The sequence below is a fragment of the Pongo pygmaeus genome, chromosome 4 (genome assembly GCF_028885625.2).
Source record: "Pongo pygmaeus isolate AG05252 chromosome 4, NHGRI_mPonPyg2-v2.0_pri, whole genome shotgun sequence".
Classification (NCBI taxonomy): domain Eukaryota; kingdom Metazoa; phylum Chordata; class Mammalia; order Primates; family Hominidae; genus Pongo; species Pongo pygmaeus.
Genome location: NC_072377.2, coordinates 151,790,105 through 151,815,852, shown reverse-complemented (window position 1 = coordinate 151,815,852; position 25,748 = coordinate 151,790,105). Strand labels below are relative to the sequence as shown.

Here is a 25,748-nt window from a genome sequence, read left to right as displayed (position 1 = left end):
TTTGTTTTGTTAAATTTGCCATTGCACTGATAGTTGAGGAATGCTTAGTGACAAGAATATAGCATTTGTAATCTATTCGAAACTTTCTCCACTGATGAAAGGGAATGGTTGTGTAGTAATAATAAATTCATTTCTTTAAAAAACACTTTACGTATACTAACTGAATCCCGAAACAGCTGTAATTCCAGATAGCTATTATTGTCCATACTTTAAAGGTAAGAAAACTGAGGCTCAGGTAAGTTGTAATTTATTGAAGTTAACAAATCTAAACTGGCATTTGAACTGTGGTGCCCGTAAATCAGAGTCCCTGTTTTTCCTATGCAAATGGTTACTTCTATGGTTCAAACAGCTAACATTTCTAGTTTATTGGAATATGAGTACTGTTTATGGTCCTAAAGATTTCAAGTGACAATACACTTAGATGTCTGGCTCTTTGCTTTCAATTCCTGACTTTGTTCCCATACAGAATAATCGGATCATTTCTTCAACAGATATGAAACAAGTACTTTACTTACTGCTGTATTTTTCCCCAACTTTGAAAGTACCTGCTTATTGGGACAAAGTTTTACTTCCAGTTCTTGTTAAACAAAGATGCATCTTTATCGCTAAAATAAAAACACAATGACAGTTATAAAATTTACATGGCTCTGGATAGTCCAGGCAACAAGAAAGAACATTTCAATGAAGGCACGGCATTTAACAGAGTGTACATATGAAACTACAATTTTAAATAATATGAACTACAATATGTGTCTATTTACATCCAGTATATAATATTAGAAAATTTATAACTTATTGTTAAGTATAAAAAGTATGCAGATCTTACTTTTTTCATGATTAATTAGCATTGACACTCTTTTGCAGTCTCTAAACAAAACTACAAAATTATGGGAATATTACAAACATTTATTGCTTGTCTACTATGTGAATTTAATCTGCACAGAAACCTATGAAGTAAATAATTTCTCCCATATACTAATGCAGAATGTAGAGTTCACTGAGGTTAAATTGTACAATTAAGAAATGTAGGAGATGGAATTGAGGACCATACTGAAACCTGGGTTAATCTGACACCACTAGGGTATGTTATATTAGAATTATTCCAGAAATTTCTCTATTTTTGAATTGTTTTGGATGCTATATTTTATATTAGAGTAAATCTAATTAACTCAGGCAAGTTTACCACTTCTGGCCTTATTTAAATGAAGCAACACATTGGTAATCTAGATTCTATAACGGACATTTTTATGTGACTTTCACCATCCAAGCTACCCATATGCAACAAATTAGGAGTTTGAAAAATGTCTGAATTATTAACTCAATTTTCCTATTTTTATTTGTGTTTTAGGCATTCTGTAAATGTGGTCTATTTCCAACTTCTATCATTGTTGAAAGCCATCTTTCTTCCAACCATAGAAAGTTAGATGAACTTTTCTGCAGAAGACATTGTTTATCTTAATTAATTATATGATTTTAATATTTTCTTCTCTCTAGACACTTAATATGTTTATTCTCCTGCTCAATTGTTGTTTTCTTCTCTCTCAGTTGTTTTTTTCCAGTAATAGGAATGAAAGTTACCCAAATATTAATGAGAGAGAAATTGCAAATTATGTATCAACTAATGATAACTATGTTTCTTTATATATATGGAGTTATTAACAGCTCCAAAACTTTCGAACACAAGAAAAGGTTAGTTTGAAAAGGTTTTAGAATGTAAATAGGTTCCAACCTAGTTAAATGTGGACTCATATTGACAGTTGATATTAAATAAGCAATTTTCATTTTGCATATATCAGACTTAATCAGAAGCACAATGATTAAGTTTGCATTATTTGTTGAATCAAAGACTTGTAAAAGCATGAGTAAGCATATGATTAAGCAATTTTAAAAAGAATTATTATCCTAATATTAAACATAAATATCAAAAATTATGCTTTGATTTAGAGCATTTTTCCTAAAGATTCTTTCTACCATCCCTGTGAGGGAAGAAGGGACTTATTTCAGCTTACGAAATAGAAGAGTATGGAAGTTACGTTAGTTGCTTTTTGTAAATGTAAAAATATTTTAATCAGTAAACTGAACAATTTGAAGAATAGAACACAAAGCATCTTTCCCAAGCAGAGTATTTGTTGAATTTACATCTTAACTGGGTTATGAAATGCTGACAAATTTCATGTTGAATTTACATTTCACAGTAGCTTCTAACATGAAACCTGTAACATTTATGTCAGATTATCTTTATGGTCCACTGTAAAGGCCTGGTTCCTTTTTATTTTTGTATTTGGAACTTCTCTTTTATAAAACATTTTATAACAAAATAATAAAAATATTATAATGAAATTCACATTTTAGAAGTGTACCATTGGATGACTTTTTGACAAATATTCATGTTATTTCACTTGCTTTTGCCTCATAATCCTTTAAACCTCTGTGTTAAACAACATTTCTTTTGACCTGACATCCAATCCACAATTTTCTCACCATACTCTGGTTTCAACTTTTTCTGTAAAGAATCAATTAGTAAATATTTTAGGTTTCTGAGACATATGGTGTCTGATACAACTACTTAACTCTGCCATTATAGTGGGAAAATAGCCATAGAGAATATGAAAGTAAATGAGCATGACTGTTTTCCAATAAAGTATTATTTATGGACACTCAAATTTTAATTTTATATTTATATGTCATAAAATAGTATTCTTTGGATTTTTCCAATGTTTTAAATATGTAAAATTCATTTTTAGCTCCAAGGCTGTACAAAAACTGATGGCAGCATAGATTTGATCAGTGGGCCTTGGTTTGTTGATCTCTGCTATAATCTAAAAGATAATAAAATCACAGAATTTCAGAAAAAGGTCTGGAGAGTATCTCATCTAATGTATTTTTTTTAACCATAAAGGTGACTGAAGCTCAAAAATAAAGGACCTAAGTGGTTTAAAAAATGTCATATGGCATGTCAGAGGATACGTTCTGGTCAGCTGGTAGTGGTTGCCTGGAGGATTGTGTTGGGATAGGACTATGAAGTCCAATCTGAGTCTCATGGGAGGAAAGTCATGTTGTGATTGATTGAAGATGTCTGCTTAGTATGCTACAAGGAACCATACCAAGGGAGTATTTAATGTTTGCAAATTCATATTTTTGTGCTCTGCTAAGGAACAGATTGGCAGATAGGAAGGATCAGAGAAACAGAAATCAAGATTGTGTGAATGGCAGCTTGGAAATGAAAAAGAGAACAAATGAATGAGCAATTAAAATGTTGCAGACTCTTCCGATTGCCATTTCATGCAATGAATACATGCCTCTAAGTGAGTGTGAGAGCCTCTAAGTGAGTGTGAGAACCTTGATAGAATTTCCTGTTCTCTCAGTCAGGAACATATCTCCATACAGAGTATGATTCTAGGCTTTAAAGCTACTTTTCTTTTCTTTCTTTCTTTTTTTTTTTTTTTTTTCCAATGCAACATGTCCCAGATGCAAGCTACCTACATTAGTTGGCAGTGTTCAATTAGGGTGGGGGAAACACAGTATGTTTCAATAGGGGAGGCAAATTTGGCAATATTGAATGTTTTGAAACATGTTTATTAGGTTTTCATATGCAGTTTTCCTCAAGGCAATTTTGACTTGATGCATTTTCATCTATATTATGTACTTACAAACTACCGCCTTGAAAGGTCTATCTCTACCATACATCATAAATGTGATATCCTCTAACAAGCCCAAGGTAACATCAGGCATTAAATACTCAATGTTAACTTTAATTAGTACCCTCACCTGCAAGAGTGCAAGTGATTGAAGATTGCAGCAAATGCTTATCCCATTCCTTTAAGTCCCCAGAATGACTCTCTAGACCAATGTCCTTACTCATTCCTTATTCTTCTGAGGCTTTGCTAACTGGAGTACAGGAGCAGTCAGCAGGCCCAGAGAGTATGTTTTACCTTTCTGATAACTTTATTGGATGATCAAACCACTGGTTTACCTTGGCCATTTGAATGTCTGTACTAAGTGCTCACTCTGCTAGCCACCCTACAGAAAGAAAGGGATCAGGCAACAGGAGTGCAAACAATGACCCATAACTCTAGCATTATAAGCTCAGGCCCTAAACTAGGGTCATTCTCAGTCTAGGTCTAGTTGTCAGCTCATAACTATACTAGTCACAACTCATGCGTTCATGTGTTATACCTGCATGTTTTTGCTTCTAAGGGGATTTTGTTATCAAACAGAGATGGAACATGTACACAGGCAGATAAGAATTCTAAATATAATCCCCTTCTTGCCTTCAGAAATTTCTGTAAAGCCTTTGAAGAACGCAAAAGTGGCTTATTTTAAGTAAAAACTGGAATATTAATCAGGAATTAAAGATACCTGGCTTGTATTTCAGATTCTGCCTTGGATTGCTGGTCATATTCAACATCTTCTTTATCTGCGGCATAAAGAGACTACTGTGTCTGTCTCTTTTGGCACAAAAGTGATGAAGATAAATGATATACTGTGCTTCAGTATAATTCCTTTGTTAATTATAATATTATATAAACATTGTGGTAATAAACATTTTGCTCTACCATGATTATTATCTGTGGGCTTATGACAGATAAGCTTATTTTCCTCAATTAGTTTTAATTTAACAGCAGACACCCCTTTCTTCTTAAAGCCTATAACTATCTGCTAAGTACACCCTTTCAAATTATTGGTTGGGTAAGAAAGAAAATTCAGTGCCCTTGCTGTATATTGACTTGATAATATGGCACAAATAATTTTTGTGTTATAAATAGTTCTCTTTTATACCAGATGCAACTAGAAAGTCAAAGAAAATAATGTTGTAGATGAAGAGAGGCATTATTTCCATTTTCTGGAGTGAGCACAGTGCTGCCAGTGTTCAACATTTTTTTCCCGTTTCATGACTTCCACTGACACTGACTCATTGTGCAGCCTTGGTGATTTTCCATAAGAGGCTTGCCAATAATTGAAGGACCATATTTTTCTGGGGGCAAAGAGAAATGATGGCTCTTTTTTACAACCTGAAAATTCAATAATTTCTAAATTTGTTTTTCAGAAAGTTAATGCTATAGACCAAAGTAAATGCTATAGACCAAAGTAAATGTCTTTCTAAAATTGTAACTTTCTTTTGGGGGGATGGGGGACAAGGCGAGGGAGAGCATTAGGACAAATACCTAATGCATGCGGGGCTTCAAACCTAGATGACGAGTGAATAGGTGCAGCAAATCACCATGGCGCATGTATACCTATGTAACAAACCTGCACATTCTGCACATATATCCCAGAACTTAAAGTAAAATATTTTCTATTAAAAAAATAAAATCTTAAGTACTTTTTTTGAAAAAATTATATTACTATAAGGTAGCATTTTTCAAATAAAGCAGTATGGAAATATAATATCCCTGTAAAACTGCACTTATCATAAGTATATAATTATTTGATTTGATCTTTTATTTTATTTTCCATATATATTATGCTATTTTTCTGATTTTTTCCAAAAAATATATATTTTAACAAAATTGTTTTGTAACTTGACACTGAAAAAATTAAATAAAAAACTAACATATATCTTGAATTTTATTTTTAAACATATGCATTTAATTTGGGAAGAATATATAGCAAAATGTTTATAGCAGTAGAAGTCACTGCTGTTTTGTGAGACCAAGGTAATTTGCTTTTTTAAAAAGAAAACCTTTTTTTGTAATTTCTAAGTTATCTTCAGCTAATACACATTACTTTTATTATCAAGAGGAAAGCCATAAAAATTACAGAGAACTCCAATCCCCCAAATTGCAATGTTTGTTTCCTTTGGGTACAATTGAGTTTTTACAAATCACACTCATTTCTCTCGGCATATTGAAATTACTTCTCTATGGTTTCATAATTATTACTAAATCCAGCCTAGGTTTTGCTAGAGCCAAATCCAGATTTGGGCACACATGGACATTTATTCATTTGACTTAGTTTTGTAGAAATATCTCTGTTTACATAGGGATGAACTGGGGCAGTGTTTCCCTATGTTCTAAAAGTTATGATTATCTCTCATAGCGTGATATTACTCCACTCCTCCTCCTAAAAATGCCCCATGACTTATCGGTATGAACCAAATTAATGTGTTTCTGGAAATTAAGTCTTTATTTGCAACTATCTGCTGTGCTCAATAGAGAATCATGCTAATTCATTGCCAGACATCCTAGTATTTTTCAAAATGTGAACTTTTTATTAGCCTCAACAGATTCATCTGTGGACTGGTTAAAATGCAGATTCTTAGGTTTCAATCCAGCCTTCTGAGTCAGAATGAATGGAAAGTGAGTTGTGCTCTTCAAGTGATTGATTCTAATGCATACCTTTCAGTTCAGACAATCTCAACTTTTCTTTCAAGAGCTGGACCCCATTCTGCAATTAAAAATTTAGGTAGAATTCTAACATATAAAATAGCTAAAAAGAAGTCGCTCTGGCTTAAGAGAGTTTTAAAAGCTTTACCTATTAACTCTTCTTCCCCTGACCTCTGCTACCTGAGGTAACCCCTTGTCTTAATCTGTTGTGTGCTGCTACAATAGAATACCTGATACTGGGAAATTTGTGAAAAAACAGACATTTATTTTCTCATAGTTTTGGAGGCTGGAAGTCCAATATCAAGACAGTGGTAGGTTGGGGCCCAGTCTCTCTGCTTCCAAGATGATGCCTTGAATACTGAATGTTCTGGAGGGGAGGGATGCTGTATCCTCACATGACAGAAGAACAGAGAGGGCAAACCCACTTCTGCAGTTTTTCTTATAAAAGCATTTAACCATTCATGAGGGCAGAGCCTTCATCACCTAAACACATCCCATTAGGCCCCACCTCTCAACATTGTTATGTTGGGGATTAAATTTCCAACACATGAATTTTGGAGGGAACACATTTAAACCATAGCACCCCTGAAACACCACAGTTTAGAAGCCACTGATAATTTAGCAACTTCAAGGATTCAGAGGTCCAGAGTCACTGACCTAAGCAATGGAGCCCATTAGATTCTAACTTTCACAATGGCTGGAATTGCTTCTGTTTTGTTCATTGGCTCCCTCATGCATAGAACAGTGTCAGGCACACAGCAGATTCTCAGTATCTATTTGGTGAATGAATGAAAGGATACAATATCTAGTAATTGAACCCACATTTTTATCAGTTTTCTGACCATGATATTTAAGTTTTAGGTTCCTCATTTGTCAGATGAGGTTTGGATTAGATGGTCTCTAATATTCCTTCCTTCTAAACACAGAGCATCCTGTAATTGAAATTCTTTGTGGTGTCACAAAGCCAATGTTGAAATTCAGTGTCTACAATACTTGAGACTTGGTTGTGATCTTCAGTTTTCATCATATAGAAGTTAGTACTTTTGGAGTGCAGATTATGTTCTGTTAAAATATTGGTTTCAATTTTAGTAACAAAATGATATTCGCTGATTTTTTTTTTAATTTAAACCATAGAGAAAGGTACAGAGGAAAGGAAAGTCCTTCCCTCTGAATCCTTCTCTCAGGAAATAGCCTTCTTTACTTATTTGGTTTGTTTCCTTTCTAGCATTTTAGTGTGCACAGAGTGGTTACTCTTAGACATCTATCATATCAGAGATCTTTAGAATAACTATATCAATAGTCGTTTTCCTAATTGAAAAACATTCTCAGGAAAAAATAAGATAAATCCATTAATCTAAAGCAATTTCTATCCAAATTAAAGATAATTTGGAAAAAAAATAAAATGCCAATGGATCACTCTTTATTCTAAAAGAAAAACATTGCTTTGGCCTTATAGAAATACACAATAAAAAATGTAAAAGTCACTCGGAATCTCAATATTCTAAATAGACTACATTTTAAATGGTAACTTCCTCTATGTTATGGCTTGAACGTGTCTCCAAAATTTGTCTGTTAGAAACTTCACTGCCAAAGCCACCCTGTTGGGAGGTGGGGTCTAATGGGAGGTGCTTAGGTCATAAGGGTTCTGCCCTCAAAAATAGACTAACGCCACTATAAAAAGGAACTGTGGTAGTGGGTTCACTCTCTTTTGCCATTCCTCCTTGCGCCATGTGAGGAACAGCAAGAAGGCCTTCACTAGATGCTAGCACCTTGAAATTAAACTTCCCAGTCTCCAGAACTGTGAAGGAACTCATTTCTCTGCTTTTAAAATTAGTCAGTCTCAGCATAAAACAGACTAACACAGAAATTTGTACCAGGAGAGCGGTGTTACTATAACAAATATCTAAAAATGTAGAAGGAACTTTAACACTGGGTAATGAAGAGAAGCTAGAATAGTTTTGAAGTGAATGCTGAAAAAAGCCTTTATTGCCATGAATGGAGCATGGAGGGTGATTCTGGTGAGGGCTCAGAAGAAAAGAAGAGCTTTAGGGAAAATCTGAATCTTCTTGGATATTATTTAAGACGTCATGACCAGAATGCTCATAGAAATATAGACAATAAAGGTCATTCAGATGAGGTCTTAGATGGAATGAGGAATGTCTTATTGAAAACTGGAGGAAAGGCCATTCTTGTTACAAAGTGGTGAAGAAATTAGCTAGCCAGTCGCGGTGGGGCATACCTGTAGTCCCAGCAATTTTGGAGGCCAAAGTGGGTGGATAGCTTGAGGCCAGGAGTTTGAGACCAGGCTGGGCAACAAAGTGAGACCTCCTATCTACAAAAAATACAAAAATAAGCCAGGCGTGGTTGTGCACACTTGAAGTTCCAGCTACTTGGAAGGCTGAGGGAGGAGGATCGCTTGAGCCCGGGGGCTGGAGGTTGCAGTGAGCTGAGATTGTGCCACTGCACCCAGCCTGGGCAACAAAGCCAGACCTTGTCTCAAAAAAACAAAAAAGAAAAGATAAAAAAAAAAAAAAAAAGAAACTGACTAAACTATGTTCCTGTTCTAGAACTTTGTGGAAGGCAGAACTTAACAGCATGAATTAGGATATTTGGCAGATGAAATCTCTAAGAAGCAAAGTATAGAGAGTGCTATGTGACTTCTCTTAACTGCTCGTAGTAAAATGTGAAAAGGGAAAAATGATTTAAAGATGAATTTATGATCAAAAGGGAAACAAAACATAGAGATTTGGAAAACTCAATCTGGCCGTGTAAAAAATAAAAAATAAAAAAAAAATGTTTGGGAAAGAAAACCAAGGATGTAGCTAAGCTACCATTTGATGAGAATAGAAGGAAGGTGGGTGCTATTTATAAGACCCACCAATTCTCCAATGGGAGAACGACCCCAAAGGCATTTTAGAGATCTTTGAGGCTGCCCCTCCCATCATAGGCCCAGAGTGCCAGAGCCTTGAGGACAGAATGGTTTGGAGGAAGGAACCTAGGGGACTCACTGCCCAAGGCTGCTTTAAATCCCTGCTCCCCACATTTCAGCACAATGCTCCTCAGTCACTCTAGTTGTGGCTCAGGGTCCAGGTACGGCTTGGGCAGTAAGCCTTGGTAATATCTAAGTGGTGCTAATTCTGCAGGCATGCAGAGCACAAGAGCTGGGGAGCCATGACTTTCTCCACCTAGATTTCAAACGATGCCCAGCTCTCTGATTTCTCTATCTCTCTTATTGTAAAATTGACATTTAAAAATAAAAGCAAAAACAAAATATATGTCACATTTTTTAATCCATTCATCCTGAGATGGACAGTTAAGTTGATTTCATATTTTGGCTATCATGAATAGTGCTGCAATAAACATGGGGATGTGGATGTCTCTTCAACATACTGATCTTATTTCCTGTGGGTATATACCCAGTAGTGAAACTGCTAGATCATATGATAGTTCTATTTTTAATTTTTTGAGGAAACTCCTTACTGTTTTCAGGAATGGCTGTACTAATTTACATTCCCACAAACAGTGTATAATACTTCCCTTTTCTCCATATCCATGCTGACATTTGTTATTTTGTGTCTTATTGATGATAGTCATTCTCACTAGGGTGAGGTGATACCTTATTGTGGTTTTCATTTGCATTTCCTTGATGATTAGTGATGATGAGCATTTTTTTTTGTATACTTGTTTGTAATTTGTATGTCTTCTTTTGAGAAATGTTTACTCAGGTCTTTTGCCCATTTATTAAATTGGATGATGTATTTTGCTATTGAGTTGTGTTCCTTATAGATTCTGGATATTAACTACTGAGTTCTTGTTGGATGCATAATTTGAAAATATTAATATTTTTTCCTACTCTGTAGATTGTCTCTTCTCTCTGTTGATTGTTTCCTTTGCTGTGCAGAAGGTTTTTAGTTTGATGTAATTCCATTTGTCTATTTTTGCTTTTGCTGCCTGTGCTTTTGGGATCTTATCCAAAAAATCCTTGCCCAGACTAAAATCATATACACAATGGAATACTATTCAGCCATAAAAAAATGAAATGCTGTCATTTACAACAATATGAATGAACCTAAAGGACATTATGTTAAGTGAAATAAGCCAGACAGATAAAAATAAGCCTGATCTCATTCATATGTGGAATCTAAAGAGTCTCCTAGAAGTAGAGAGTAGAATATTAGTTATCAGAGGCTGAGAAGGATAGTGCGGAGGAATAAGGAGAGACTGGTCAACAGGTACAAAGTTACCCATTGATCAGAGAAATAAGTTCTGGTATTCTATTGTACAGTAGGGTGACTATGGTTAACAATATTGTATATTTCAAAATAGCTAGGAGAAAGATTTCAAATTTTTTCACCACAAAAAATGATGACCATATTAGTGATGAATATTCTAAATGCTCTGATTTGATTATTACACAATGTATATATGTATCAAAACATCACACTGTACCCCATAAATTTGTATAATTATTATGTGTCAATTAAAAACAAAACAAAAACCAAAATACTTAAAAAGCTAAAATCGCCTATAATCATAATATTGAGTATTAGTCACTATTAACATTCTGATATATAGGTACATGTACATGTGTACATGGATATGTTTCTATGTTATATGTATATACATCCTCTACATAACTGGCATGTAGAACATGTTGCATTTTATCCTTAGGCTATAGCTGACATTTATCATCTCCTTCCTTCACCACCCATTCTAGGTTTCTCTCATTCTCAGTCAGGTGGTTGAGTTACCCAAGCCTTCATAACCAGAGGGTCTGAGCAATTGTTGGACTGTGCTTACTGCAGCTTCTCATTTACAATTACCATTGCACCTGAGAGTACCAAGAGATTTCTGAGCCAGAGATTACGATTTCCAACTCCCAGCTTCTCAAGGTAATCAGGATCAATAACTCCTGCAAATATAGTAACTTTACTGCTTCCTTGCCCACTGGTGTGAGAAGTCCTAAATAACCAGCTGGTGGTCATAGCTTAAAGTTCAAAGTAACCTTTACTGAATAGTGTTGTTAAAGTTCCAATAACAGGAACCTGAATTTCTAATCCAAAAAATTCTAAATTCGTAGGGACAGAAAACAAATTATTCAAGTAGGTCTCTAGCAGTTTTGGTAAGAATAGTTAATCCTCTTTTCATCCTTGGATCTCAACTCATGTATTCTAGTTGCTTGGGGACACAGCAGTGTATAGTGGCCTTTATTCAATGAACATGTGGCATTTTGGAAGACAGCTGTCAGACCATACAGGGTGTCATTCATACATGCTCCTTTGTTGCTCTGCTGCTCTTATTATTAAATAAATATCAGGGCTGGTTTTCAGCACAGCTTCCCCATGGTTATAGGAGATTAAGACCATGAAATGGTTCCATGGAGCCCAAATGACTTTCACAGTGCATCTTGAGTTGATAGTTAATTAGCCTGAGACTGTTAAATTTTTTTCCCAAAGCTTCTAAAGCCTTTGGTAAAAAGTAGTTAACTTCACAATTCTTATGACTACCATTGTCCCTGTATCATTTACCTAACCTACGACCACATGAGCCAATGCTTTGCCTTCCACTTCCATGTTATCCCAGTCCACCATTGCTGAGCATCTTCGTGATTGGGAGGCATCCACTGCCAGGGATTATCTTCATCTACTGACCACTGGCCAAGGGATCCTGATTGCTGTCTGACCAGTGAGTGATCCAGGTCTAGAATCCCACCCTAAGAATCTGATATTTACATTCATTTCTTGTACCAGCTGTCTAAGCTGTGTTCCTCTTAAGAAAAGAGCATAAAACAAGGGCCCTTTTGCAGGCAGCCTATTTTGAAAAGTGATCCCAGGGATCAGGAATGGGGAGTGGAAGACTGAGAAGACTGAAACAGAGAAAAGGGGAAAGGTAATAGGAGAGTGGATTATTGACCTTGTCACACCGTGGAGCCCCATTCCTCTGTGGAGCCTGCAGAATAGTCTTCAGCTTGGTCCACCTAAGGACAGACAAGGGGGTCAATTACCGCTACATGTTGCTTTGGGCTATTAGAATCCCTAGTAATTAAATTCTCCCCCTAGGCCATTCCTGAACAGCATATTCTAAATCTTCTATCACCAGTGTCTCTCACAATACTTTGAACACAGAAGGTACTTAATAATAAATATTTATTGAAAGAATGAATCCATGAATGTGCTCTGCTCTACAGTTATTCTGAGCAGAGAATGGAGTTACTGAAATGCACATATACATTGTCTTTCTCTTGGGTAAACTATAAATATTAACTTATGCCTTTTCCCCTTTAACTAAAAAGTGTCAAATTTATTCTCTACCTCTTGACCAGAGCTACACTGATGAAGTGGGCATTTCAGTGTCTTCCATACTTATTCTCTCTACGCATTTGGGCAAGTTGTTTAATTTCTCTGTTTCAATGCCTATAAAATGCTGATAGTTCTAGCAGCTGCCCTGAGTGACTATCATGAGAATTATAGATAACAAGCCACGGAAATTTGCAAATAGGTACATGTTTCCAAAATGACGCACTTTGTTCATAATACATAATAGTAACAAAAGCACTGTTTGGGCATGGGAAATACTTGTGAGTATCTCACAGCTCCCGCATCATTCTGAGTACATATTATCAGAGGCAATGCTGAAAATATTTAGCAACTCTCTGACCTGGGCATTGATTAAGCAGAGTAGTCAGTAATTATTAACCATCATTATAGCCATACTGGTATGTGCAGGCTGAATATAAGCATGCAACTCCTTCAGAACATTCCCAAAACACAGGACTCCTCTGGTTCCCTCCTAATCCCACTGCCTATCTGCAGGTTTACCACATCGTGGGCTGGTTCAGGATCGTGTATAACTCTATGAAGGCAGATTCAGATGGAGACAGGCTCCTGAATGGTTGATAACAGAGAAAGGATAGTTGCTTCTGAGCAATAGCATTGATTATGGTCAGGGGGAGCCCACAGAGGCCATTCTTAGGCATTCTCCTTGCAGTTTCAGGGTATCAGGTGTGTACTACTATTGAGAGGACATAGGTCTCCTTGCCCATGACACCATCAAACCCACCTGGAGTCCACCCCTCAATTCTGCTCCCTCAGCTGCCCAGCAGCAAGCATGGGAACTCCCACTTGCCCCTTATATAAGAGCCAAATGTCGGGGCAGCTATCAGGCTACTGCCACGACAGTCTGACTGCATGGCTATCAGCTGAAGAGGAAAAGTTCCTTTTTATTATTAGGTTGGTGCCAAAGTAATTGCAGTTTTTGCCTTTACTTTCAACAGCAAAAACCACAATTACTTTTGCACCAACATAATAACTGTTGTGGACTGAATGTGTGTGTTCCCCACACAAATTCATATGTTGAAATCCTAACCCCTAATGTGATGGAATTGGAAGGTGAGGCCTTTGGGAAGTAATTAGGTCATGAGGGTAGAGCCCCTGATGGGCTTAGTGTGCTTATAAGAAGAGGATGCAAGTCAGCACTCCCTCTCAGCTCTCTTTGCACCCTGTGAGGATACATCTGGAAGGCAGCTGTCTGCAACCTGAAAGAGAGCCCTACAAGAACCTGACCATGCTGGTACCCAGATCTCAGATTCCCACCCGCCAGAACTGTGAGAAATAAATTTCTGTTGTTTAGAAGCCACCCAGTCGCCTGCAATCCCAGCACTTTGGGAGGCCGAGGCGGGCAGATCATGAGGTCAGGAGATCGAGACCAGACTGGCTAACACAGTGAAACCCCATCTCTACTAAAAATACAAAAAAATTAGCCAGGCGCGGTGGCAGGCACCTGTAGTCCCAGCTACTCGGGAGGCTGAGGCAGGAGACTCACTTGAACCCGGGAGGCGGAGCTTGCAGTGAGCTGAGATAGCGCCACTGCAGTCCGGCCTGGGCGAAAGAGCAAGACTCCTTCACAAAAAAAAAGAAAAAAAAAAAAAAGAAGCCACTCAGCCTATGGTAATTTGCTATAAAGGTTTGAACCAAGACAGGAGGCACAACAGTGACTACCATAGAAAGCTTACAGACATCTGATTTCGGAATAGGGACAAACTTTTATCCACTGCCTCAGTTGATGAAACCAATAGCTAAAGTGTAACAAATTCCTACTCCATGATTGCAGGATCAGTGGGTGCATTTGAAAAGGAAATGAGGAAACTCTTTTGCATAATCTTTTTGCCTTCCTAAGTTATCAGTCTTCAAAGCTGAAAGCATGACCTTATAAATTTGAATCCCTGAAGACCATTCAAGATCCGTGCTGCTGGATTTTCTAATTCTCCTCCCATGAAGCTTATCTCATCAAAAAGGGTGGTTTTGCTTTGCATTTCTCTACTGACCAGTGATGATAAGCTTTTTTTCATATGTTTGTTGGCTGCATAAATGTCTTGTTTTGAGAAATGTCTGTTCATGTCCTTCACCCACTTCTTGATGGAGTTGTTGGTTTTTTTCTTGTAAATTTGTTTAAGTTCTTTGTAGATTCTGGATATTAATCCTTTGTTAGATAGATAGAATGCAAAAAATTTCTCCCATTCTGTAGGTTGCCTGTTAACTCTGATGATAGTTTCTTTTGCTGTGCAGAAGCTCTTTAGTTTAATGAGATCACATTTGTCAATTTTGGCTTTTGTTGCCATTGCTTTTGGTGTTTTAGTCATGAAGTCTTCGCCCATGCCTATGTCCTGAATAGTATTGCCTAGTTTTTCTTCTAGGGTTTTTATGGTTTTAGGTCTTATGTTTAAGTATTTAATGCACTTGAGTTAATTTTTGTATAAGGTATAAGGAAGGAGTCCAGTTTCAGTTTTCTGCATATGTCTAGCCAGTTTTCCCGGAACCATTGAATAAATAGTGAATCCTTTCCCCGTTGCTTGTTTTTTTCAGGTTTGTCAAAGATCTAGATGTGTGGCATTATTTCTGAGGCCTCTATTCTGTTCCATTGGTCTATATATCTGTTTTGGTACCAGTATCATGCTGTTTTAGTTGCTATAGCCCTTATAGTATAGTGTGAAGTCAGGTAGCATGATGCCTCCAGCTTTGTTCTTTTTGCTTAGGATTGTCTTGGCTATACGGGTTCTTTTTTAGTTCCATATGAAATGTAGAGTGGTTTATTCTAGCTCTGTGAAGAAAGTCAGTGGTAGCTTAATGGGGATAGCATTGAATCTATAAATTACTTTGGGCAGTATGGCCATTTTCATGATATTGATTCTTCCTATCCATGATCATGGAATGTTTTTTCATTTGTTTATGTCCTCTCTTATTTCCTTGAGTGGTGGTTTGTAGTTCTTCTTGAAGAGGTCCTTCACATCCCTTGTAAGTTGGATTCCCAGGTATTTTATTCTCTTTGTAGCAATTGTGAATGGGAGTTTACTCATGATTTGACTCTCTGTGTGTCTATTATTGGCATATAGGAATGCTCATGATTTTTGCACATTGATTTTGTATCCTGAGACTTTGCTGAACTTGCTTATCAGCTTAAGGAGATTTGGGGCTGAAACGATGGGATTTCTAAATATACGATCATATCATCTGCAAACAGAGACAGTTTGACTTTCTCTCTTTCTATTTGAACACCCTTTATTTCTTTCTCCTGCCTGATTGCCCTGGCCGGAACTTCCAATACTATGTTGAATAGGAGTGGTGATTTGTTTTGTTCTGATTTTTGAGGGGAATGCTTCCAGCTTTTGCCCTATGATATTGGTTGTGGGTTTGTCATAAATAGCTCTTATTATTTTGAGATATGTTCCATCAATACCTAGTTTATTGAGAGCTTTTAGCATGAACGGGTGTTGAATTTTATTGAAGGCCCTTTCTGCATCTATTGAGATAATCATGTGGTTTTTGTCATTGGTTCTGTTTATGTGATGGATTATATTTATTGATTTGCATATGTTGAACCAGCCTTGCATCCCAGGGATGAAGCTGACTTGATTGTGGTGGATACCCTTTTTGATATGCTGGTGGATTGAGTTTGGCAGTATTTTACTGAGGATTTTCACATCAATGTTCATCAGGAATATTGGCCTGAAATTTTCTTTTTCCCTTGTGTCTCTGCCAGGTTTCAATATCAGGATGATGCTGGCCTCATAAAATGAGTTAGGGAGGAGTCCGAGAGGAGCTATTAGAGCTTTACAGGTAAGTGATTTTTACAAATCTTTGACTGGTAAAAAATTTTGTTTCAACATTTTTTATCACATACTTGAGCAAATAGGTGTTACAGGGAAGTTGTCTAATCTGATTTGAAGAGCTCTTTAATCAAAAACTCTTTAATATGAATTGCGTCGTTACTATTTAGAGGTTACACAAATTAAAAATTTAGAGCAATCACTAATACTTTGTATTTTATTTTTCTAATGCTACAATAAAATGTAATAAAAATTTCCCAAGCTCATTTAGATACTCTCAAATCTCTCTCAGTTTACTTCAGCGTTCTGCATAAATGTTTTGATTTTTATTTATCCCTTAATGGGAAGTGGTGTGGAAGATTGCCTTATAGGATAGTTTTGAGGCTCTACTGAGAAAATTTGTAAGAACATGCTATGTAAGTAGCAACTTTTATATAACACTTATTAGCCACCCTCAACACAATTTCTTCCCTCCTCAACAGCCCAGTTGAGGCTCCAAATACTTCATCAATATCTGCCTTGTTAACACGCACACACAGTGGCACATAGAAGCACACAGGGGCATACACTTTCACTCAAAATATCGTGGAAGCTGGAATCTTTCTGAGTTGAGTAAACAGAAGGCAATTCCTACCAATATGATTGCCCCAAAAGATATGATCTGAAAAATTCCGCAGGCCAAAACCTGGACAAATACAACTGCTTCTTTAGTTTATAGCTTCCTCTTCCTTTTTTTTTTTTTTTCTTGATAGTGAAAACCTTTGTGGTCAATATGTCCATCCAGTTTTATCTTCTTAAGGATGTGTTTTGTTTAAGTTTCTAGAGATCAGGAGCAAGTTTGAGAACTCTGGAAAAAAGCATATATCAGTTGGATAACGTAGATTTTAGCCTTCTGTCCCAAGAGAATCATATAATTTACTCTTACTTTTCTGGGTCTCTACAAAGTAGGTGAGGACAACAGAGCATTCTAATCACAATTTCCATTTAAAACACAGGGGCACTAAAGACATTGAAGAGACAATATAGCATACTGGCTCTGTCCATTCAGTATCTAAAATGTGCACCGAATCCACCCCCTTTTTTAAAATTCCATTCCCTCTGTCTTCTCTGATGTAACCTCGGTCTAAGCCATCATCATCTGTTACCTGAAGTACAGTTGTCTCCTAACTGGTTTCTTTGCTGTGGTTTCCATATTTGTGTCCCCGCTAAAATTCATATTGAAACTTAATTCTCATGGCTGGTTGTGTTAAGAGGTGAGGCTCTTTGGGAGGTGATCACGCCATAAGAGCCCTACCTTTATGAATAAGATTAATGCTTTTATAAAAGAGGTGCAAGGGCAATAGCAAAGACTTGGAACCAACCCAAATGTCCATCAATGATAGACTGGATTAAGAAAATGTGGCACATATACACCATGGAATACTATGCAGCCATAAAAAAGGATGAGTTCATGTCCTTTGTAGGGACGTGGATGAAGCTGGAAACCATCATTCTCAGCAAACTATCGCAAGGACAAAAAACCAAACACCACATGTTCTCACTCATAGGTGGGAATTGAACAATGAGAACACTTGGACACAGGAAGGGGAACATCACACACCGGAGCCTGTTGTGGGGTGGGGGGATGGGGGAGGGATAACATTAGGAGAAATACCTAATGTAAATAACGAGCTCATGGGTGCAGCACACCACCATGGCACATGTATACATATGTAACAAACCTGCACATTGTGCACATGTATCCTAGAACTTGAAGTATTAAAAAAAAAAAAAGAGGTGCAAGGGAACTGTTTGCTCTCTTTTTTGCCTTTCTGTCCTTTCTGCCATGTGAGGACATGGTGTTCATCTTGTCTGGAGGAAGCAGAGTTCAAGGCACTATCTTGAAAGTAGAGACCAGGCCCTTACCAGACACCAAACCTGCTGGCACCTTGATCTTGGACTTCCAAACCTGCAGAACTGTGAAAAGTAAACTTCTACTATTTATAAATTACCCAGTCTATGGTCATTTATAGCAGTGGGCATGGACTAAAACATCCTCTCTCTATTCTTTACAATGTATTCCCCATATAATAACCAGATCACTCTTAAAAATATAAACCAGATTATATCAGTCCCCTAATTAGAATCCTTCAATGATTTCCCACCTTGCTTGGAAAGCAATCCAAGTTGTTTACCGTGGTTTACTAGGTTGGATGGGATCTGGCTCAGCAAGGTTGCCCCTTGTCTGCTGCTCTATGCTTAATGTACTTCAGCCACACTGGGCTGATTACTGACTCTTGTCTGCCCAGAGCCTTCATACTTCACAGCGTGTGCATTTGCAGTTTCCTCTGCCTAGCATCTCCTCCCTCTGACCCTCACACAGCTTCTTCCTCAGCAGCCAATTCTCCTAGTAAAAAGAATTTCCATGGCCATCCTGATTAGAGTAGCCCTCCAGCACAGGCCCCTTTCGCTATAAAATTGCTTTATTGCCATCACAGCACTATTTTTAGCACTCAGTCCAAACTATTTTGTTTAACTATTTGTTTCTGAATTTATTGTCTAACTTCTCCAATGAAAGATAAACTCCTTGAGAGCAGACAACTTGTCCTCATTTCTTACCGCTGAGTCCCCAGCAGCTGTGAGAGTACACAGCCAATAGTATTCATGCAATAATTATTTGCCGAATGAAGGAAGGAATGAATGAATGAAGGGTACAATGCCAAGAACTCTGAAATGGTTATAATAGCTTTTTGGGTCAGAGTTTCCCCTGCTGGAGAGACAGAAAGAAAAGGAGTAGAAATTGCTAAAATGTATGCTATTGTGAAAGAAAATAGAATTTTTGAAACTCCAAAACACTATGCCAAAGGGAATGTTAAACTGGGGACTGAGTCACACAACACTGCCCTTCTTTCTTTCCTTCCCCAAAAGAGAGCTGTAATTTCACAACCCTGTGTCATAGCCTCATCCATAAGCCAGGTTCCCGCAACTAGGGAAGGCCACATATCTCTCCAGAAGGCCTTCCTCACAAATTACTCACAAGGAAATTCCTTATGGTCCCTAAACCTTTCAGGGTACGTATTCTAATTCTTTATGGTCCCTAAATCTTTCAGGATACATATTCTATCTATAAACTATCCCCAAAACCAAGTTCTGTTGAATCTCACCCTGAAATTGTCCATTACCAGCTTATCTTCACAGGTACAGCACAAGGATGAGAAGAGAAATCATACTTCTGCCTACCCTGAGATGGATGCATAATTGACTTTTTCCTCTACTCCCCTTGTGCAGATTTACTGAGGCTAATCAGAGCCTCACAAGAATGTACGCATTTCCCTCACTGCTTCCCTTCCCTTCCCTCTCTTTTTTTCCCGTCTGCTTGCTCTTTCTCCTTTAAATACTGAAGCTCCTGAAACCCTATTCGGAAAAGCACAAGTCACAGATGCTCCTGTGGCCTGTGTTTTTCCCTCAAACTTTGATTACGGTAATCTCTATCCATTGAAACATAGTCTTAGTCACTTTCTGGTTAAGACTATCAAATGGTGACTCTTCACCAGTGGGAAGTAGAGCCTGTCAAGAGAAAAGGAGGTAAAGAAACTTTTTTATGTTCACCCTACTAACAGTCAGGCTGCGATCCAAATCTGAGGCTTTGAAATGCATGGTCTTTTTGTTGTACAGCACTGACTGTAAGTGGCCAGGTTTCTTTCACTTAAGACATTGTCTAATAGCATAGTGATTTATATTATTCCACAATTATGTAAAATGTCATCAACTCTCAGTGGATTAGTCATGGTGTTTGAGAACCATATTATTTTTAAATAAATATTACACTTTTCTTCCTGTGAAATTATTTCAAGTGATTTGCCAAACCATGGGTCAGTGGTATGCTTATTCCCTGATGAAATAAGGCTATATCTGTAGTAAATTTCCTATATTCTGGAACACAAAGACATGTGACAAGAAGATGGGTAAAAAAAAAAAATGCATTTGGTTGGAAATAAGACACTAATTCAGGGAAACAAATTTAATTGCCTGATTGGAAGCTATCCCAGATTTTTAAAAGTTACTCTTTAAAATAAAAGGATGCTCTAAGAAATTAGATGGCTGTGTGTAAACCATGGATGATTTCACCTCTCATCTCAGGAACCACCGTTGTGTAAGAGGTAAACACTCTCCCTTCGACTGTGAAGTTCTTAATTCAGAATCACAGCCAAGCAAGTAGTGTCAAAGTCTACAAATGAATCCAAGTACTCACTGGGCAAGAATTGTCTTTATGTGTTCTGTTGTTCGTATTATCAGCTCTTGACAGTTATATCGTGCCAAGTATTTTGCCAAGTGCTTCCGATATCTCATTTTGTTCTCATGGCAACCCTATTCTCCTATTTAATTTACTATGAAACAGAGTCTTAGAGAAGTGAATTGACTTGCCCAAGGTCACATAGTTAATAAAAAGCACATAGTTAATAAAAGTTTGTTAAATAAACTTTAAGTGGTTCCATTATACTCCCTACCTTTGAGGAGCACTGTAGTATAATGCTGTGTTCTCACAGTTGAGGAATGTGCCGAATCTTTTACATGGAAAAAAAAATCTCATAGCTAGTTCATTTTTCCGCTAATGTTGCTTATTATAGGCAAAAACATAAATCTTATACTTACAGTTCATATGAACTCTTGGACTGAAGTGGCCATTCAAATATTCAACAAGTGCTGATAGTGTTTTAGGATATTGAAATAAATTTAAAAATTTTAAAAATGTTTAGAGAACTTGCAGACCTCAAAAGTATGTCCCTGGACATCCCAAGAACCTGCAGATTCCAATTTGGGTAACATCTTCAGCTGATCTGTTGGAACTGAAATGACAACATTACTGATTCATTAACTGTGTAAACTGGGTACAAGTTACTTAATTCTCTGTTTCTCCAGCTATAAAATGGGAATAAAAAGAATGCTGCTCTCCTAGAATTGTGAGGATTGAATGACAATGTATGTAAATTGCTCAACCCATAAGGTAAAGTTTTCTGTATTATTCATATGAGTATTAGGTGATTATGGTATGCTGAGTGAGGAAAGCAGAGATGCAGGCAACTAAAATTACCCAGGGAAAAGTACTTTGTATCTTTATATACAAAGTTCTCTTTGAACATAGACAAGACCTTGATAATATCAAATTTAAATAGCTGGTAAGTGGCAAAGCTGGGATTCAAACCTGGGCAGTCTGGCTCCATATGTTGTGCTTTTGAGTTCTAGAAAGAGATTTAAAAGTTAAGTAGAAGAAAGGAATATCATCAGCAGAGTTGGTCCATCTGACTCTAAAACCCACACACGTAAGCACTGTGCTGTGTTGTCTCCTCTAGCAAATGCCCCAGAAGCCTCAACTGTAAAAGCCCCATTCAGTCTTGGGGCATCTTTTCCTGGCAAGTGCTGCTGTTGCTGTGGGGTTCCTCCCACTTCATACATCATACATTTTCAAAGGAAAATAGTACTTCTGTGTTCATACTGATGCAAATCACTTCGTCCCAGCATGAGCAAGCCAAAGGATCTAAACTGGTCTTCCTCCGCCCCCTCAGAAGAGATGATTAGTTCCAGCACAAAGTTAAAAAATGGAATGAGTTGTCAGCATTTAAATATCAGCAGATTTTATATAACGATCCAGGTTTCACCATCTCCTGAAAAATCCGAGTATCTACCAACCTTGAGCCTCATACCCACATGACAGCAACTGAGTGGACCTGAGCAGCAAAATGAGCATGTGAGCTACGTGTTGCCATAGCCTCCTTCCTAAAAATCTTCTCTGGCCTTCAGTAGTAGCCTGGTTCACATAGGCATGAAGCATGAGACTCATGGAAAGCACTCCATGGATGTCAGCTGCTATTATTTAGGCTTTTGTTGTTGTCTGGCTCATATCCCCCGTGTTTTATAAGAGCCTGAAACTCAGGAAGTGTGGTAGTTTGCAAAAATAAAAATTGCCACTAATTTCCCCTAAGCTTGCATGCATGCTCCTTTGCGATATGATTTTGCTGCTCCTCCAGACAAGATGGGGGGCCCATCTCTCCATCCTGTGAACCTGGGCTTGGCCATGTAACTTGCTTTGGCTAATGGGATATTGGCAAATGTGTAGTAATCAAGTGCTTGGGGGTTGGCGCCTGCTGCCCTGTCTTGCTGGTGGAAATTCTTGGCCACCATATGATAAGCCCAAAGTAGCCTATTGGAGGATGAGTGACCATGTGGAGGGGAGGGCCCAGCTATGCAAGCAAGGCCATCTGAGACCGATGGACCAGAGGAATTAATCAACAACCCCTGGAATCAGGACAAGTAAGAAGTCATTATTGTTCTAAGCCGCTAACTTGTGAGTTGGCTTTTACACAATAATAGCTAACTGACACGGAGGCAAAGGCTTATTAATGCCTCTATACAACACATCCTGCAGCGTAAGTGGTGGTTTTCTGGATAGTCTTTAAATTAGGCATTCTCCCCTTACAAATAAGGCCTAAAACAAGTTGACGCTTCCGTTTCAGTTTTTATTCCACTCTTATTGAATGAAAAAAGGACAGAAGTAAAAATCAATAGTAAGAGAATTTTTAGGGTGTTTTTATAAGTGGAGAATGAACACTTAGGTAAATATACAGAAAGCCAAATTAAATACACAGAAACGGTACACAGCCATGCACTGCATAATGACAGTTTAGTCAATGACAAAAATATATAACCCATATACAAGAAGGTTCCCATAAGATTATCATACTGTATTTTCGCTGCACCTTTTCTATGTTTAGGCATATTCAGCCACACAGACCCATTGTGTTACAATTGCCTACAGTATTCAATACAGTAACATGCTGTTTAACAAGCTTGTCCAACCCGTGGCCCATGGGCTGCCTGCAGCCCAGAACAGTTCTGAATGCAGCCCAACACAAATTCATAAACTTTCTTAAAACATTATGAGGGGTTTTTTTTGCGATTTTTTTTTAGCTTTTTATCTATTGTTAGTGTATTTTATGTGTGGCCCAAGACAATTCTTTTTCCAGTGCAGCCCAGGGAAGCCAAATGGTTGGACACCCCTGCTATAGGTTTGAAGCCCAGGAGCAATAGGCAATATCAGATAGCCTGGGTGTGTAGTAAGCTATGCCATCTAGGTTTGTGTAAGCACATCTAGGATATTCACACAGTGTTGAAATCTCCTAAAGACACATTTCTTTAAACATATCCCTGTGTTAGGTGACATAACTGTAAACTTTCTGTAAATATGCAGAAAACATTAAGGTAAATATATAGAAACTTCTTACAGAAGTAATAGAATATATGGAAAATGCACATTATCGTGTTCCTTGATAATTTTCCCAATTATGAAGACTTCATGTGCATATTAGTATTTTTCACGAAGTTATCACGATGGCAATAAATGCAACGATGAGAAGAAGAGTTTCTACATTGAGCTCTTACACACCCAGCACTTTTCTAAGGACTCTTACATAGATTTTTTTCTTTAATCCTCAAAACAACCCTATAAGGAACGTCTTATTATTGTGCCCATTTTACAGTGGGGGAAAATGAGTCTCAGAGAGATGGGGTAACTTCAGAGTTCCAGAGCTGGGACCTAACCTGCAGTTTTGTTAAAAGCCCATGTTAGCATCTACACTTTACCATTTCCTTGTGATAGTAGTCATAGCGTCATAGTAATTAAAGGGTTTAAAGCCTCTAAAGGATGACCTGAATTTGAACAGAAGGATTTTCGCCTTTCTTTCATCTGTTACGAGCATCCTTTGCAGAGCAGAGACACTTTTATTTCTATCCACCAGGGGGCAATCTAAGTCAGAGTTTGATTCTGAAATCAGTCTGAGCGTTACTTGGCCGAGCCTTCATAGCTTCATTTCTATCGTTGTTTTGTTTTATCTTGTTTTTCATTTTAAAATGCCTTGAGATTCCCCAGCTTTTCAGGACACTATTCTTTTTCAACCAGCAACGTGAGCCGTGGAAACACGGCTGGATAAAATGCCAGGATACTTGCTTACTTTGTGGTCCTGCATTAGTCACTCGCCGACCTTCGGAATCACTCCGCTTGCGGGATCAGATTGATTTTGACAATGAAGTGATGAGGCTGGGCAAGTTTTAGGGATTACTTCGACTCTCACATTCTACCACTTCTAGTGTAGAAGGCGGCACGAGTCTTAACATGGTACGAACAAGGGGGTGCAAGAAATGTTACATTTGTTGTTCATAAATCAAACTATGACTAAGTTCGCATCCTACCAGATTGATGAGAAGTGTAATCTGTCATTATTGAAGCTCCGCCCCCCCAACTCTCCCCACCCCAATTACAAAGGTGCCAAAGAGTACAGGAGGTGCCTGTTCTGGGAGCCTCTGTCCACACTGGGTACCAAGGGATGTCCATTGTCCAAGCCTGTCTGGTCTCCTGAGATCAAGCACCTGCTGCTGTGTTTCTTGCCTGAAGGACCCTTGCCTGTGTTGGGAGTCTAGGCCCCTGTTTCTCCAGGTCTGTCTCCGAGTCAGGAAGCCTTTGATCAACAGCAGCAAAGATGTATTAGAGATGATAGCCTTTCTCTGGCTGTAGTAGTCCCAACTACTTGGGAGGCTGAGGTGCGAGAATCACTTGAACCAGGAGGCAGAAGTTACAGTGAGCCAGGATGGTGCCACTGCACTCCAGCCTGGGTGACAGAGCAAGACTCTGTCTCAAAAACGAAATAAAATAGCCCAGTTTGGGGTATGTCTTTATTAGCAGAATGAGAACAGACTAATACGACAGAAGCCCAAATTTTCACTCAAAGGAGAAAGAAGGAAGAAGAGAGAATGGGGAGGGAGGGAATAGAGGAGAGCTGTCCTCAGCGACCTCTACTTTACCTTTGCAAAAATTCCTAGGAAAAGGAAATACAAAGGGCCTGGCTATCTTCACGGAAGGGAGAGAGAAACCATGAAACAAAACATATTGATGTTTAAATAAATAGTGCCCAGCCACTTCATAAGTCAAGAGCCTAGAGACTAAAACAGACAGTGTCTTGAGCTATATTTATTTTTCACAGTCTATAACCAAGATTCCACTCAATGCCTATTGGATGGTTAATTTTCTTTTTCATTCTGAAAAAGAAGAGGAATAATGGGCAGGATTAGTTTTTGAAACAAAATGACCAGTATTGAAGCTGAAAGCGAAGCATAGCTGTGAATCCTGGCACCACAGCTTTCTGGCTGTGAAACCTTGGAGAATACTGACTCTTCCTTCTTCAACATGGAGGTATATAAATTCTGGATCTAGTTTAAAGTGATTTGCTGATTGCTTGAAATTGACTCAGTATCCTTATTACCTCCCACCCCCAGGGGAGGCTGCAGACACT

At 37.9% G+C, this 25,748-nt stretch overlaps 1 long non-coding RNA gene across 1 annotated transcript in view; it reads left to right on the top strand.

Annotated features, from left to right (window-relative positions):
• The window catches only part of LOC129036771 (uncharacterized), a 61,070-nt gene that overhangs the window by 24,927 nt on the left and 10,395 nt on the right, over nt 1–25,748 (top strand). The window contains exon 2 of the long non-coding RNA XR_008502642.1: nt 11,044–11,218. This is a non-coding gene — a long non-coding RNA (uncharacterized LOC129036771). The remainder of the gene's footprint in view (nt 1–11,043; nt 11,219–25,748) is intronic.